The sequence below is a fragment of the Athene noctua genome, chromosome 1 (assembly GCF_965140245.1).
Source record: "Athene noctua chromosome 1, bAthNoc1.hap1.1, whole genome shotgun sequence".
In the NCBI taxonomy this organism is placed as follows: Eukaryota; Metazoa; Chordata; class Aves; order Strigiformes; family Strigidae; genus Athene; species Athene noctua.
This window is the reverse complement of record NC_134037.1, coordinates 42,902,765-42,919,804: the sequence shown is the minus strand read 5'-3', so window position 1 is coordinate 42,919,804 and position 17,040 is coordinate 42,902,765. Positions and strand designations below refer to the sequence as shown.

Below are 17,040 nucleotides of genomic sequence, written 5' to 3'. Positions count from 1 at the left end.
CTTTGGCTTACCATGATTTATGTTGCAGTGATGCCCAGAGGCCAAGTAGGTCGGGGTCCCATTGCACTACGTGCTTGGGTGAATGCGTGGTGACAGCCTGATTGACCCGTTTCAGCTCAGGAGCGTCGCCTGCTGGGCCAGAGCTTACCAGGGGTGGAGAAGGCAGGGATAATTCAGGTGAGGCAGTCAAATGTACATTTTAAATGCAGTTTACAGTCAGGACATCAGTCCTGGCTTCTTTGCCTGAGTTAGCAGGTACAAATGTACAGCTCATTATGTCGGTGACTATTATTATGTATTGCAAAGCCTTATAAACCCCGGCCTACTATTCGGACTCTGCCAACACCAGTTCCAGTAGGACCAGTGTGAGAACAAAGTGTTAGAAACAGAAATGCCAGTTAAAGAAACATGTTTTCTTCTTCCCAAAGGGGAATCCCTCTGCTCTGTCCTTCCCCATGCTCTGTGCATAGCATCCCAGGGTGAAGGACAGGGAATGATATCCATGGATTCAAGGGAGAGGTTGAACTCTAACAGTGAAGTGCTGGGAAATTTTTCCATGTTTATAGCATGCCTCAGTCTGAGGCATGTACAGGTTGGAAAAGAAAACAGGAAAGTTGGGAAGAAAATACAAGAAAAGAATTGAAAATTCTAAATATGTTTCAAAACCCATTGGATGCTGCTATTTGTACATTGTATGGGAGGGTGCGAGATGGTTTCTATGGCTTGTAGTCTCAGCCATCACTGTGATTCAGTTGTGCCTTTGCCACTTAGGACTGGTGTGCAGTCCTTGGGAACTAGGGCTGGTAAAACCCTATCCCCTACCTTCCATCACCAGACAGCATGTGTGCTGTTCGCAGCACCAGTGTGGGTACAAGCTGAAGGGAAATTTCATTATATTTGACAGTGCCTTTTTAGCTGAAGTACTGCCACGATTGGCGTGACAGCAGTGAATCCCAAAATTGGTTGATTGCCGAGAGAGACTTTAATCTGTGAAGACAGCCATGAGGGATAAAAAGAATTAAATGCTTAATTAATGGGTTTATGCTTCCTATTTCTTGGAGCATGACTATTTTTCCACTCTTCTGTTTTGGTTTCTTTAAGGTGCCATATGTTCCACTTGAAGCTGTATAGAAATTTGGTAAAGAAATCTGCACATCAGGGTTTAAGAGGGTTCTGAATCAGGTGATCTACTAGTTGAATATTGGACCTTTTTAATGGGAGAATGTTTTGGGCTACTAACATAAAGAGGTTATTTGGCCAATATTCTGTATCCTAATGACAGCACCTATGAACAGTGCAATTACTCTTGCTCCTAAGGGACTAAAATGAACCTGTTGCCTTAGCATCAACTTCTCATGGCAGAAGTCCTCTCCTGTTTTCATGGATTCCTGATAACATTTTTCATTAGAATTCTAGTTACGAATGTCAACATTTCTTTGGTGTCTCCTTCTGTTAGTTCCTTGCTTCCCACATGCTGTTTTATGTGAAGGTCTTTGTGAGTTGTTTAAAGGAGTAAAATCTTTCATGGCAGTGGAGATGCTAATGTGCATGACAGTTCTTATCCACCCAAAAATGGCAGCAATTGACTTGTAGTTTTTCATATAAACTGATTTTTCACTCAGAAAAGTTTTCACTTAGAGAAGGTAGCTATTAATTACTTATCTATCCATGTTTCAATATGCCACCATCTCGTTAAATAGCTCCCTTGTCTATTTCTTTCTGAAACTATAAAGCACTCTTTTCTGCAGAACAAGCTCGATGACATCTTGACACTTCCCTAATGTTTTCAAATCCTGGTGGGTTTGAGTGAATTATTGGATTTATTTGAACTTCAGATTCAGGGCTTGTAAATATGCACAGATGAAAGCTAAAAAGGTTGACAAAAACGCACTTGCAGTTGCAAGTGCTAGGTTTGGCATAGTTATCTTTGGCAACATGAGCCTCATCAAGTCCAGGAACTTGAGTGATCATAAATCTGTTGTGATACCAATAGTTGTCTTGTATTATGACAGTTAGTACTACCTCCAGTATTGTTTAGATTGGACCCTGGGGAAATGCAAAGGAAAGTGCAAGTGTTTTGGTACTAAGCAAGCCACAAACTTGGAGAAGATCCTTATCTTTACTTTGCAGATGGAAGGTGAGGTGAATGTATGAGACCAAGTTGCTGAAGAGGTCTGATGCAAGTGTTAATTGGTGGGGTCTCATCTTGCAAATGTTAGTCCAGAGCCTTAATGCAGAATGGCCCTGCTTTCACAGATCAGTACACAGCTTTTCTCTTTCTGAACAGCAGTGCTGCTACCCGTGGGAGACCTGGAAAGATGACTCCAACTAAGCAGTGAAGCTTTCAATTATGGCAGTGCTAAGGATGATTTCAAGAGCTGATTTCTGATATTTTGATGGTCCAACGTTTTGGAAGATCTGTGAAACCCTCAACCATGTTTTTATTTTAATGAAAGGATTTGTGTAGTGACATTAGAGCTATGTGCATGTAGCCATTAAGCAAGGAGAGCAAGTAGGTGGCACCTCTTTTGCTACTACTTTTGCCACTTCCCTTTCTATGTATAATGCTTTAGTTTAGTGCTCCTACCGTACCACCACCTCTCCTGGTGAGCACAGATGTTTGTTAACTGGCTCTGTGCAGGGGATGATTGGATCTGTAGGTGTTTAGTTTATAATTTTCACCTACTCATCTTGTTTTCTATTAATAACTTTGTGTTTTAATCCTATAAATATATTGTGCTGTGCATCTGTCTATTTGGGGAGCTAATCCTGTTGTGGTAGGCATCTATTTCAGGAGCAGCCTAGACAAAGCACAGCATACTCAAGTGCTAGCCTCCGTTATTGTCCGTAGTGGGTTATGTTGCTGGTATTAGTGTAATGTAGGAGTTCAAAAAGGAAAGATGTTATTTGCAGCATCAACTCATTAAAAACATTCTGTACACATTTTTCCAAAAGAATAAGCAGACCAAGCACAGTGGGCCCCGTGCCAGGGTATGTAATAGCCTTGCACAGCATCAGCTGAAGCTCCAAGTTGAATAAAAGGCAGCTTTTCATGGGTTTGTTGAGTATTCCTTTAAAAAAAAAAAAAAAAAAAAAAAGGTTTGTGTACAAAAGTAGCAAATTAATTCAGTTCTATCAGAAAGTAGGTCAGTGACTGACCTCTCAATAGCATGAGGCAGCAGTTTCTAGCAGAAGTGACAGCTCAGCAGCATGAACCCTGTGTGTCTCCAGGAAACTTGTTTTGACAAATGTAAACACATTATATCCTGTATTCCTCTTACTTATTTATTTTTTTGCTGCTGCATTAGAAACCACAAAGTGTCACTCTCCATCCCCTTTCTTCACCCTTTCTGGTCCCCAAAGGGAAATGCCTTGTAACGTAGCTAATAATTTTTGCGAGGCTGCATAGTGAGTAAGGCATTCCAGCAGGATTGGGGGTTTTTTTGACAGCCGAAGTTGAGCGCTGTAAACCAGACTTGACTAAAATCCAAACCAAAGTCCTTCCAATGGTGAGGGAAGTCTTTGGGAAGACAGGAACTGAATTAATTCAGGATTCTTGTGTCCTGGTCTTGCTTTGCTTTGTATTGAATGAAATTTTTGCATACCTGTGTGCTTCTTCAACATTTATATTGCCAACATTGACATCCACGTTGCTGAATGGACAGCACTTTGAACTCATCCTCACTGCGGCCCAGCAACTCCTGAAACTTGGGATGCTTTTGTCATTTCAGGGGAAGTACCAAAGAGTTGATAAAGGGGGTGGTGGCTCCTTGAACACCCCATAAAGAAATACTGCCTCACAGGACATGGGGAATATGTTCATCTTTTCATTGAGTTGTCTTTATCAGTAGGTGTAAAAGATGGATCATACCGTACTAGTGAACTACTTTGACTGGTGCCTTTCCTCAGTGATTTCTGCTGTGGAAATCACTGTGGATCAAGAGGTCAAGGAAAGTTTCCAGTACCAGTGCTGTAGGTGAAACCAATCTTGGAAAAATGCTCAAGCTGGTTCTTTTTCCTGACTTGTAACCAGGTTGCACACACAAGGTAATGCCACGTGGAGTAGATAGGAGAAAGTACTCAGAAAGTACTTCAGAAAGTACTAGCCAGCATGGTCCAATTTAAACATTTTTGCTAAAGATCTCATAAAACTTGACATGATTTTAATCCAGACAATCCTATGGTCACTTATACAAATGCTGTACAAAGACTGATTTTTGCCATGTGATAGATAAACTTCTAGAACCCTTCAGCTGCATGTTGCCATTTAACTGAATTTTTAAGTTCATTTGTTTAGAAGCATTGCACTACAATAAAAGTTAAAGTTGGATGACATTGCCCCAGCCAGAAGTATAGGTATGTTTTGGAAGGATGGAAAGATATTTATTCGAAACAAAATGCTTCTAGCTTTGGTAAAGGTTTGATCCGAGTAGACACAAGTCAAGCAAGAAATGAGATGGGTTTATTTAACAAAACTGGCTATGAGAAGTTGGGGAAGAAGAAAGTCTTACTTCAGTGAATTACATGCTTCTGTGCTAATGCTATTGGTAACGCTGACATTGATCGTTGTGCACCATAGAATAGATGTAATGCTAAGAAAGTAATGAAAAATACATTAGTGTATACAGTTAGAAAAAATGGTAAAGCAAAGGAGAGGGATGCCCACGTGCATGTGTGTGTCTGCTCATGTGCAGGGGGGCAGGCAGTTCCCAGCCTTACTCCTTCTGAGGGGTCCTTGCACTTCCTTTTAGATGGAGCGGCAAAGGGGGCATATGGATGCTGGCTTTAAAGTGATTGAACCTCTCATAGGGCCACCAAGTTTCTTCTCCTTGAAAGGGCTGGAAGCACAGGGTGTACTCCGGAGAGGCACAGACAACGATCTGATGCTTTCTCCCACCATTTCATGCTTACAGAGTTATTGCTTCCCGTTGCTCCCTCTCCTGCACTGGGGAGGGAAAGTCAGGATGGGAGTGACTTTTTTAGGGCCAGGGCTTTGCTGAGCTTTGCTGTGTAAAGCTGGTGCAGGTTGAGATCCTTTCAATTCGAGGCAATTTAAGCATCTCAGTCCCTTCTTAAGGTTTAAGAACTGGAACCATTTTTGAAGCACCCTCACTCCCCCTCCAAGTGGAACACTGCAAGGTTTCTCCCCACCCCCAAATACTCACAGGAGGTCCTGCCAGACTGTCCAGATAAGCTGCTTCCCTCTTTGCTGGTGGGTGGCAGACCTCAGTGAATAGATAAGATGTGGTGACCTTTGCAGTGACGTGAAGATGGGTGTAGAGCAGAGACAGGAAAATTGCCCACAGTGTAGTTAGTCACTGGTGCCACTTGCCTTGGTAGAGGAGAGGAGAGGCCCTCTTAAACACCATCCAGCAGCTCTAAAGTGTCTGGGTTAGCATCCTGTCCCCGCTGGTTGGAAGAGTGGTACCCAAGAAATAAGAAAGCTGCAACCTTCCTTTTTTTAAAATTTCTAGCCAGGGGAGTTTGCTTCACATAGTCTGCATCCCATGCAGGCAGTGACTACCCAGTGCATATTTGGTATATATATTCAATATCTATGTTTAACCCCTTGGTTGCATGTGTGCATTGTCAAGAGAGCAGAACAGCTTCATATATTCCCTTTTGCTTTTGACGTCTTGGTGAGGGCTTGCTGGGGCCAGTGTCTTTATGGCTTTCTTCTAATGCCCTGCAAATAGCAGTGAGAAGGAGAACAGCTGCGCGATCAGCCAGGACTCTGCCATCCTCCCATGACGAAACCTGAAGGGCAGAACAGAGAGTGTGGTGCAGGGAGGCCACAGGAGATGCTTGGTCTGCATTTCCCCAATGCTGAACCTTCCTGCACTGTCCCTGCATTGGTTAGAGCAGGCACAAACAAGCTCACACAAGGCACTTGGCAAGAAAGGCCCTTCTGCTTGTGGGTGGTTTCTTCACACTAACAAGTTGGATCCATCAGGAAAAAACTTGTCATAAGCAAATAGATACTTTTTCTCAAAAAAAACCAAAACCAATAGAAAACACCAAGTTCCACTTTTTTCCTAATAGTATTCTTAGCTGGGTTAGTGGGGATGTCTTGGGCTTTTCCTATCCCGAAGTAAGAACTTGGGGAGTTTAAGTTCCTTGTCTTTACTTCTAGACAGTAAAGAAGTAAAAATGCACAGGAAAGATTATATTTGGGTAATTGAGATGACTTACAGTAAAACTCAAGTTTTTATTAGTTTTCCTCCAAGGTGGAGGAAAATTAGTGTTACCTTTTGGATAGTTAGACAGCTGAAATTTTTGACTTAATAGTTGAATCATCTTTATTTCAATCTTATTGACTCTTGGACTGAATCCAGTGAAATAGTGCATTTCATGTGACGCACTGAAAATATTTATACATTTTTGTTACTTTGGGGGAGGGAGGTAGGAGTTGCCACTTGAATGCTTTTCTAAATGTACAGCAGTCTGAGCTAATTAAGCATGGATGATATCATTCCAGTCAGCAGCACAAGATAATGTCCATCCTGACTGTAATGACATAAACGTCCTTTGCTTTCATTAGATCTGTCAGAGGGTAGTATGTGTCATTTGTCAGAGTAACATCTCAGATGATGAAGAAATTTTGTACAGGGTGTGTGAGGTGTGAGCAAGTGAAGAGTCTGTATGAAATTTCATCCCCCCTTCATGTTTTGCAAGAGCTCTTTTTGTTTGATGTTACGTGCTTTGAGTTTTGTAGAGAAATTACGTGGATGATTCTTGTACCAATGCAGGCATGGGGCAAGTGGATTGGTTCCGCAATGGTACAACGAACCTTTGGTACCTAGGAACCACTCTAGGCGTTGCTGTACAAATGTTAAGGGGAAAAAAAAGAACATTAATTCCTTGTATTGCCAAGTTAATTCCTGAATTAATTTCCTCTGCATTCTTGCGTGGTGTGTGTTCTGAGAGGTGATGGAGCTTAGGGAGAGGTATTGAGGCACTGAGGTCACTGGTACACAACATAATGCGTTGGCTTTTAAGCGTTCCTCATGAAGCCCATTTGGCAGACACTGAGAGTGCTTATTTTGCAGTACTGTGCTTTGCTACCCTGAACTATTGTTAGCGTTTCCATTTCTGCCTGGGGTTGGGCCCAGCCTGACCTTTCTCTCCTGCACTGGCAGTCATCCTGACCATCCTGACCATCAACAACGCTGGAGGTAATACCAACCGACCACTTGGTTTGGTTGCTGGATGACAGTCCCTAGCTTACATAGGTGTCTCTGCAGAAGTGCAGAGGAACTTAAACCTCAGAAGACAAGAAAAGCAAAGATAACTTGAAGTTGTTGACACCTTGACCAAATAGATGCTTTAGTTTTCTCCTGCTGGTTTAGTTCTCTCCATCCTTGGCCTTATTTCTTTACCTTGGTTTAGGCTAGTGTGGGGCTAACGTTTTAAGTTGGCATTGTCACCAAAACACTGCTCATTTTGGCTGAGACCACCTTTATGTCCATTACTCATTCCAGGGTGTAAACTAAAGAGATTATTTATCCTACCCTGAGGAAGAAGAGGAGTAATCAAAATTAAGAGCTGCCACTCATGGGCACGAGTGCTGACTAATGCTTACTATCTTGAGTACACAGAAATCAATTTGGACCTTGTCTTATGAATGCCATCGCTTTTTTTTCCCCATATAGAGCTATACAGAAGAATTGAGAAATAAATGCGTTTGCTTAAGATAACATTGTGTGACAGCTGAGAACAATTAAAACTCTTACTTGCAGCTATATTTTTTTTTCCTTCCTTTCTACAGTAGGAGGGTGATGTCTGCAGCTCTGAGTGGTTGATACAGGGTATTTGTCACTGGTCTGATCTTATCTAGAACAAGTATCATGCAAGGTTATTTATTTTACAGCCTTTTCTCCTAGTTTTGCACAACACACAGATCTTGGTAGATGGGAAAGGATTTTTTTTTTTTTCTTACTAGAGTCTTTTTGGCAATAAACACATGCCTAACTGTAAGAGAAAAAACTTTCACAACCGAGCTTGTTTTGTGAAGCCCAAACATTTGTGAAGCTTACATACCCTCAAACTTTGCATAATGTGCCCATCCCTGGTCTCAAACATGAGGTGGCAGAAGAGGGAAGTGTTACTTTTTTTAACCAACAACTTATGACTGTGTCAACACATGACAATTTGTCAAAGCTTGCTGTAGCGGTGCTGTAAATTAATTTTTAGCATCAGTTGTGAGTGGTAAACACTTTGTGCGGTGTGAACAGCTCTTAGTACAGTGTGAGTTGTCAGCAGCTTGTGAGCTACCCTAAAAGAAAAAAAAAAAAAAAAAAGCAAAGGAGGGAAGGATAAAAGCTCATATACTAGTACAAAATGGATCTGAGTCTGCAAAAATTTGACATGTGGTGGTGGTATTTTTTTTCTCCTTCCTACCAGTCAGCTCAACCTTGAGAATTTGTTTCTTCCATTAATGATAATCACCTGCACAGTTGGGAAATCACAATTCTCCATCCCGTGCACCAAGTAGTGCCTGATGGCAAACAGGTTTGTCAGGTTCATGGCTAGATGAAGTAGAGCCCTCTTTACTCTTGGGTTTTGCCTTGCTTGCCTGCTTTATAAGCAGAATGTGTCCTGCAAATGCGACCATACTCATTTGTTGAGAAGTCTTGCATAAGTGACATAAAATGCCTAGAAAATAAAAAGATGGCAGCTGAAGAGAAATGATGGGGACTGAGTGCACTCTCTTCCTTGCTTGTCCCCTTGCTGTTTCTCCTTGCCTGTCCCAGCTGCTGCAGTGAAACTGTCAGTGATGGTTCATATAATAGGAGATGACATGATGGAAGAAAATTATTTGGTACGAAAAGCCAGGGAATATGTATTGTAGAAAACAACTTTTCAGATACAAGCCTATTTTAACCTGTCACTTCAGCAGAACAGGCAGTAATAACCTCCCAACCTAACAATGACTGTTAAGTTGAACATTAATTCGCTCAGTCGTTGAATTGCTAACATGTCTACAACTTACAAGTGAACACCCACTCAAGAGAGAAAAAAAGAAGTTGGTGCCTGGAATTCCTGGCCTTGCTGAAAATCACCTACATTTTTTGGCGCTAGCACCAGTATTTCATCTTGCGTTTCCTGCAAATGTTTTAAGTATAACTAGATGAGAAAAACAGCTGTGCACGTTTGTTCGCTGCTTTGATATGCTCAGCATGGGGCTTTTTTTCTCAAGCACAGTCACTCTCAGCTTCAGCACCCTAGGTAGGATTTATCTGCACCTTGGAGCTTGTTCCTGTAAGCGGGCAGCACACATGAAGCTTGGCGTGAGAACTTCATTGAGTCCTACTAAAACTAGGTTTAACCTGGTTATGGTTTTAAAAAGAAAGATGACTTTATTTGCGTATTTGCTCAAAAAGAATTACTGGTTTTATTTCCTTTCCTAGATATAACTGTAGGTGCTGCTTGTATGAAAGAGCTGAGCCACACCATCCAGTAAACAGTCTAGAGCAGCAGTCGGCTTGCTTGGAAATCGCTTCCAGGACTGTGTTATACGTAAGTGTTTTTGCAAAAGCAGCATCAGATGGTTTCTTCAGTTTTGGAGCATTTTTTAGATATTTTGATTGTTCCTTATAATTTCATGGTTTAACTTCTAGTAGACATTAACAATGCATGTGGAAACACGAACACTCCCATATCTGAAGCATAGAGCTAAAGCCTTTTAAAGGCTTTTTGCTGACTTGCTCTAAAGCTCCCCAGCACAGTACCTGAACACTTCAGAGAACAGACAGCTACATATGAGCCTAGGAGGAGATTTGGCAAAATATATATTTATCTGTTTTGTCATTCACTCTGGCATGCATGGTTTTTGAGTGTTCATCCCTGCCTGCATTTTTGCACTTCAGCATTTTAGCTATATTGGTATAGCCCTGCTAGGGCTTTGTGGAGATTTTCATAAACTGTGATCTGTCTAACTCAATTTGAAACAGCCCATGAATAGCTGCCCTGACTGACAAAAAGAGCACTGGTTTGTCTCTTCCAACATGCTGTGGGTGTGGCTAGGGAACCTCAGTAGGCCACGAGCAGCAGTGAATTTGGTCAGCTGCCTCTGTCTCTATGATGAGTGTGTTGATGAAAAAGACCCCATTTCAGGTTACAAGCTAATTGCATTGAGTATGGCATTGAGAACGTGTTTGTGCTTGAAATGAACAACATCATCCTAGAAAACTTCAAGATGTACACCAAGAAAACCTTATAATTCCATTTATACAGTCCCTTTTTGAAAACATAATCCATTTGGGGATGTTTGTGACCTGAAATTTTATAACTTTTATTTCTTTTTATATTGCCTTCATTTTTCTGCTGCTGCTGCTGCAGGTTATGAGAAGTATGATATGAGAAGTATTTATGACTTAAGTGCATTTCCCTTGAAATGGTCTCTGATATTATGGTCTATTCGGAGAGCAAGAGTGGGAGAGTTAGTAACTTAGGGCTCAAATCACTTAGTTAAGCATATTATACAGGCTGTTCACAGTCCTCAGCACCTTGCACTCCCTACAAGTTACATTTGCTGTACAAAAACTAGATTTAAAAGATAGCTATATGTCAATCCCATCACTGAGTCCTTCAAACCCAATGGTAAAGCAATTGAGTCAATCTTTCGAAATAGATTTCTCATTTGTGGATCTTTGTTCTCTGCAGTGACACCTCTGGGTCACTCTCCAGGTGAGGTTGTGCTGGACAAAAATCCTTAGCTCAGCAGTGCCAACAGTTACCTGCCACATGCCCTGACTGACATTTCATCCTTGCTCTGTGTCTACCAGACTCATGGGGTGCTCAGCCGAATTCTGCATGGGTGCATCTGAATTACATGAAAAAGGGGCCCGGTTGTTGTCAGTAGCGGGACACGTCAGCTATGGCACATGGGCAGAGAACAAGTAAGGGAATTGCTTGGCAGAAATTAGGACTTTAGAAGACTCTTAAGTTCTAAAAAAGTTTTCTAATTAGAAATTTAGAACAAGACAAAACATTTGTTTTCAACATCCTGCTTGTAAATGATCTGTCTGCTTCTGGAACTTACGTCCTGACCCAAGCCACCATTACTTTCATAGAGTCATAGAGTAATTTAGGTTGGCAAAGACCTTTCAAACCACTGAGTCCAACCGTTAACCTAGCACTGCCAAGTCCACCACTAAACCGTGTCCCTAAGTGCCACATCTACACATCTTTTAAATACCTCCAGGAATGGTGACTCAACCACTTCCTTGGGCAGCCTGTTGCAGTGCTTGACAACCCTTTCAATGAAGAAATTTTTGCTGACATAGCCAATCTAAACTTGCCCTGACCCAACTTGAGGTCATTTCCTCTTCTATTGCTTGTTACGTGGGAGAAGAGACTGATGCCCACCTTGCTGCAACCTCCTTTCAGGTAGTTGTAGAGTGATAAGGTCTCCCCTCAGCTTCCTTTTCTTCAGGCTAAACAACCCCAGTTCCCTCAGCCGCTCCTCATAAGACTTGTGCTCTATACCCTGCACCAGCTTCATTGTTTTCTCTGGACACGCTCCAGAACCTCAATGTCTTTCTTGTAGCGAGGGGCCCAAAACTGAACACAGTATTCAAGGTGCAGCCTCACCAGTGCTGAGTACAGGGGGACAATCTCATCCCTAGTCCCACTGACCACTGACCACACTTTGAGCACGAGAGGCAGGAACCTGGTTCATCCAGGGCTGACAAGCGCTTCTGGTCCTTTCCCATAGGCTTCTGCAGCACTTGCCAGCAGGAAGCCCTGCTGCCACCCGACCCCCGGCTGGAACCGCCATAGGGTTGCCCATAAGCCTTGCAGCTGTTTCAAGGGGAACTATTGCTGGTTAGTGCTGGGTTTTCATCCAGTTTATGTCATGGTGTTTGAATCACTGTGGCACCAGGAGCTGGAGCTGTGTGTTTGTTTAATTTACCCTGAGGTAGTTGCTATTCATTTGTTAAAGTGTTTTCGGACCTGGTGTCGTGGGGTGCACACTACTGAGACAGTCTCAGTTACATTAGTTTCTTGAAGGATTCACTATTCCATCGTGGCTTTCTGCCTCATATCCTTCCAATTTAACTGTATTAGTCTGTTTAATGGTGCCAGAAGGCCACATTTTGGCTCTCTGTGAAGCCTCAAACAGTAGATGCATGCTTTTAAATAGTTAAATAAATGTTAGTTATGATTCACAAATAGTTTTTCTCCAACTATTAATTAATATCAAACTAAATTTTTCAGTCAGTAATTGTTTTTCCAGCTGCCAAGCGGGCCCAGGTATTCAGTACTTTTAGAGGGCTATTTTCGCAGCTGCTTGACTGCTTTAAGTGTAGAAGTCTTTTTATTTTGTAGGGCTTGACAACCTTGGATGCACAGTGGGCACAAGTTACTGAAGGCCTGTGGTGGAAGTGGAATGATGACAATCTTCTGGTGCACCTTGGTTAGCTGTGGATAATTTGGGCTGCATCCAGATAAGTGGAAAATAGCATATTGGGCACTTTTGAAAGTTTGTGGTTTTGCAGCATTTTCTCACAGGAGTCTGAAGTCTTTTTCTTTCTCACTGTGTTAGTTATTACACAGGTGGAAATTAGCTATATTTTCCCCTCTCAAGGTCTTGAGACTTTCTGTAAGGGATTCAGCCAGTGTGAATTATTTAATGAAATAGCAGTTTGACTTGTTGCATCTCCTTGCAAATAGTATAATACCACAGAACTTTGTATTAGAAATACATATTATGTGCTTTTCACTGGAAGATCTTAGGATGTTTTCAAATATCAAACCACAGATCATGATGATAATGGAAGAGACACTGTTCTCACCCACCATGAAGTACCTTGGCTGTGAACACATTGCTCACATTTGCCCAGTGATTCATTTGCCAAGCCAGTAAAGCATTCTAGGCAGTCTGATGTGGTGGCTTACTGGTAGCTGTTCTTCAGCTGATTGCTCATTTTGATGTGATGCATAGCAGTGTCAGAACATTTACTTTGGAACTTACCTTTTTCGTGCATCTTCTTTCTCTGGTTTTCCCACCAGATCTGCTCTGCTGCCTCACAACACTGCTGTTTGCATAAGCAATTGCTGTAATTCTTTGAAGCTGTGAATAAGACATCTCCTTCTAAATACCACTGATGTGTTATGATGAAGACATAGTTGTGAGCGTAGGTTACACAAACAAAAGACACTTAAGACTGAAAGCTGGAGAGAGGCTGATGTTGGTAGGGGAGAAGACCAAATAGTGAAGGTTAAATTCTATTTAATATTCAGTTGTGTTGGTTTTTTAAGCCAAAACAAAAAAGAAGCAGAATAAAAAGCTTTCACAAAGCAGAAGTGTGAGTGAAATGAAACATAATGGCTAGACAAATGAAAAAAAACCCACATTCATTAAAAAAAAGTTCAACCTTAAATTTCAAAGCCCTGGTAGAAGAGATGATCTGTCAGCCACCCAGCCTGGACCGGGCACCCAACTGGAACTCACGGTCTGGGTTCAGTTCCCTGCCTCAGTCACAGGTTTCCTGTGCGTTCTCAGGCAACCTCCTTCATCTGACCCGTGACTGACTTCCTCATTTGTGCAGCAAAGATCATACTCCTCCTATCCATTGTGAGGGTGAAGCGTACTGATGCTGCCAAAAGATGTGAATGTTGGAATGGGGAGAGCCACCCCGGGGACTGGAGCAAGAGGGATGCCCTTCCTTGCAGGGGATAATCACTCAGGCTGCTTGCATTTCAGTGTTAAAGAGTAGAGGAAATTATTTCCAGATCCAGAAAGGGTTGGTTTTTTTCTTTCCGAGTCTTTCAGGCCTGTTTCTTGTGGAATTTGGCTGCCCCGGTGCAGCAGCAGGCATTTGGAGTATTCCCTGTCTCTCACCTTTCTCCACTCAGTCTGTCTACTTATGTCTTTGAGTCATTCCTGTCTGCTTGACACACGCGACCCACGCAAACCCAACGGGATCAGAAATGCAGCTTCTGTCATCTCCCAAGTTATCTGGAGATCTCTTGACATTTAAATACAGTTGTGTGTAAGAAAAGAGACCAAAAAATGCTTGAGCCTGGTCAAAGAGTTACTAAAGATGACCCTAGCAGTTGAGGAAAGTGGTATGAGGGAGCAAGCTGTCACCTTCACAACCTCCTGGTAAGGGGTGTGCTGGCACAGCATTGCGGCATCTGCCAAGAGTGTCCAGATAGCCCATCACCACTGTTAGCCTTCAGCCACTCTGCTCCTCCACTCAGACCCTCATAGACAAATATTCAATTAAGAGGTTTTTATATGAATCTCACCCAGTGCCGATGCTACTTCTGAGTAAGGAATCGGAAATGACAAGTCGCATGCATTTTAATGTGTCCTTTTATCTCCTGTGGATTGGTAGTTAAATTTTTCTCACCCCTTACAGCAACTCTTTTTCTCTGGGAAGAGTGTGTGGAGCCCCTTACACTCTTTTTCTTCTCCAAACATTAGTAATGCTCTTCTCCAGCCACTGATGAGACCTTGAAAGTACAGACAGGTTCATATTCAGACCAGAGTCACATTTTGTTTTCTGTTTGATTCTGCTACGACAGTTCTTGCTGTTTCCTGTCCTCCCACCTTCTTACTGCCTTCCCTTTTTTTTTTGTCTTGCTTTCACAAACCTTCCTTTGACCTTACCCTCAACTTTCTCCGAGCTGCCAGAGTTAATTAGAGATTCTCCTCTTTGGGGCCTGTGTAGTCCTCCCATCCCTGATGTATTTCAGTCCTCCTCCTCCTGTGGCCACAGAAACACTTCCCCAGCCTTGAGACCCATACTCACCTCTTTCTGCCACTCTTTTTCCTGGCCCTTCCGTGAGTATTTTCTTTGCCATCATGACTCATGTCAGGTGGGATTCAGAAGTGACACAAGGTGTGCTTTTCCCTCCCAGCTCCTCTCTCTTCTACTTGTTCCTTACTCTCCAATGACAGCCAGCTTTTGTCTTGGGCAGGTTGTCTTTTCTTGAGTAACTCTCTCAGGAAGTTACTTTCCTGTTTATTTTTCCCCACCATTTCACTGCACCCAGATTTCCCTCTCTCCTCATTAATGAAACAGTTTGGTTTGGTCTGGGTCTGGTTTTTCATTCGGACCCTGGTTGACAGCAGCACACAGCAGCCTAAATTCTGAGCCCACGTGCTGAATAAGGGATAGAACAGAGGTCCACAAGTCCTGTCTCTGCCTGTGGTCAGAAGTCAACATCTGTGGAGACCGCATAAGAAAGCAGAAGGCAAGTGTGGGTAGTGCCAGGCACTGAGGGGTTGTGCTGGAAGAGCTGGGATTTAGAGCCCTCCATAAGCCTTGGTGGACCTGGGCACAGCCCCATTGATTTTGGTTGAGGTACTGCCATTTTATATGAACAAAGAGCCCACTTCTGACTTGGAGAGAATGCATCTCCAAGTTGACTGCTGTGTTTTATCCAAACCTCTAGGTACGAGGACTTCTAATTACAGGAAAAGTGATGTTTCATCTCTTCCAAGACTGGTTAGCTCAGAGTCCCCTGCCATGAGAAAACACGGGTGGTTGGAGACACAGTCCTGCTGACACTGGATGTCCCCTCTGTGCCTGCAGTGCTTATCCCTTTTCCTAACTGGTAAAACTGGGAATTCAGTTTGCTTACAGTTCTAAAGGACTGGTGCCTGAAAACATGGCAACCATTGTTGTCCACTGCTGTTTCAACACCATGCCCAAGCTACAAGTAACGAGTTATTGAGGTAATTTAGTTTTATACCAAGAAGTGATTTTCCTCCTGCAAATCAGGAAGGCTATATAACGCAGCGTAATTGACTTCAGCTGTATGATTCAGTATACTTATCTAGGACTACAGTGCAATAAAATCTAATTGCACCCAGAGCAACTGGAATTGTAGAAACACCCAAGGACTGTTTTCTGCCTTCCCTATGGACAAACTGAGTTGAATGTCCTCTGATCCTTACAGTTTGGGTTACGCTACTGCTTGACCTGTGCCTTGGCAGGAGCAGCTTGAGGTTTCGCCATTTGGCATGGGGAGGTGAAGCCAAGCAGCTGAAATGATGGGTAGCCTTCTTCAGTCAGTTTTACGTGAGTGACTCTCATTTCGGCATGCCCTGCCGGTGTTGGGCTGAGGAACGGGAAGTAAGCTGTGTCTGGTTTCATTATGATGGTGATGATAATGGAATCCACAAGGTATATGAGATTAAAAGCCCAATAACATTGCAGGCCAAATCGTGCGCAGAGAACAAAACCTGAAATTAGTTCGGTGCTTAAACATCCCTTTGTCTTGCCTCACCCAGTGCAGAAATAAGTACGGGAAAACAAATATTTATTCAGAATTTCCTCTCACTATTTACCGAGTAGGAAGCTGTATTAAGCCAGTTTCTACATAGAGACATTCACTGGCCATCATGCATTGGCTTTTGTAACTCTGTGCTATAACTGTGGAGAGCCTTTTTGCTCAATTATTCATTAATGAGCTTTTCATCAGCCACTCTGAACAAATGGGAAAGCATTAGATTTAATTTTTCACTTGCAGAGCTCCAGAGAAAAGTACAGCCTTTTTCAATAGGACAAGGATGCTGGCAGAGGTAATGAGTCATTTGGGATGATGGCTGAACAGAGTGTGTGGCAAGTGCCCTTGTTGCACGCATAGGCACCAACTTTGTTATTCTTTCTTTGTGGAGATGTGTCCGTCCCAAACCACAGCCCTTGATCCAAACATGAGCTTATGTCATTAGGAGTACTTACCTACCACCATGCTTATTTTCTGCATTACTTCTTCTGGGTATTAATTATGCTGTTGCAAGCAGGAAAGGAAAAATAACACTTTCATACTGAACTAACAGATTTGGCTGGTTCTGGTACACTGACTTCATAAGCAATAAAATACGTAACATTGCTTGGTATGGCACGTGCTGTACTAATCATTCTCTATGAACTGCCTATTTTTCACATAATTTTCTACAAATGTCACGACTACAGAGAATAATAAAACAAGATAATCAAGGCAGAACAGGCATGTTTTGTGGTATACTTATGTTTTTGTTTAAACTTTAAAACAAAAAACCCCTCCAAAAGCTGTGAG

At 42.5% G+C, this 17,040-nt stretch overlaps 1 protein-coding gene across 2 annotated transcripts in view; it reads left to right on the top strand.

Moving 5' to 3' along the window:
• BACH2 (BTB domain and CNC homolog 2) overlaps positions 1 to 17,040 on the top strand; it is a 194,616-nt gene that overhangs the window by 77,064 nt on the left and 100,512 nt on the right. Inside the window, exons 3-4 of one of the 2 annotated variants that reach the window (XM_074896044.1) lie at positions 9,411 to 9,519; positions 12,334 to 12,421. The gene's annotated coding sequence lies outside the window, so the exon portion shown is untranslated. The remainder of the gene's footprint in view (positions 1 to 9,410; positions 9,520 to 12,333; positions 12,422 to 17,040) is intronic. The other variant, XM_074896043.1, reaches the window with a different exon arrangement.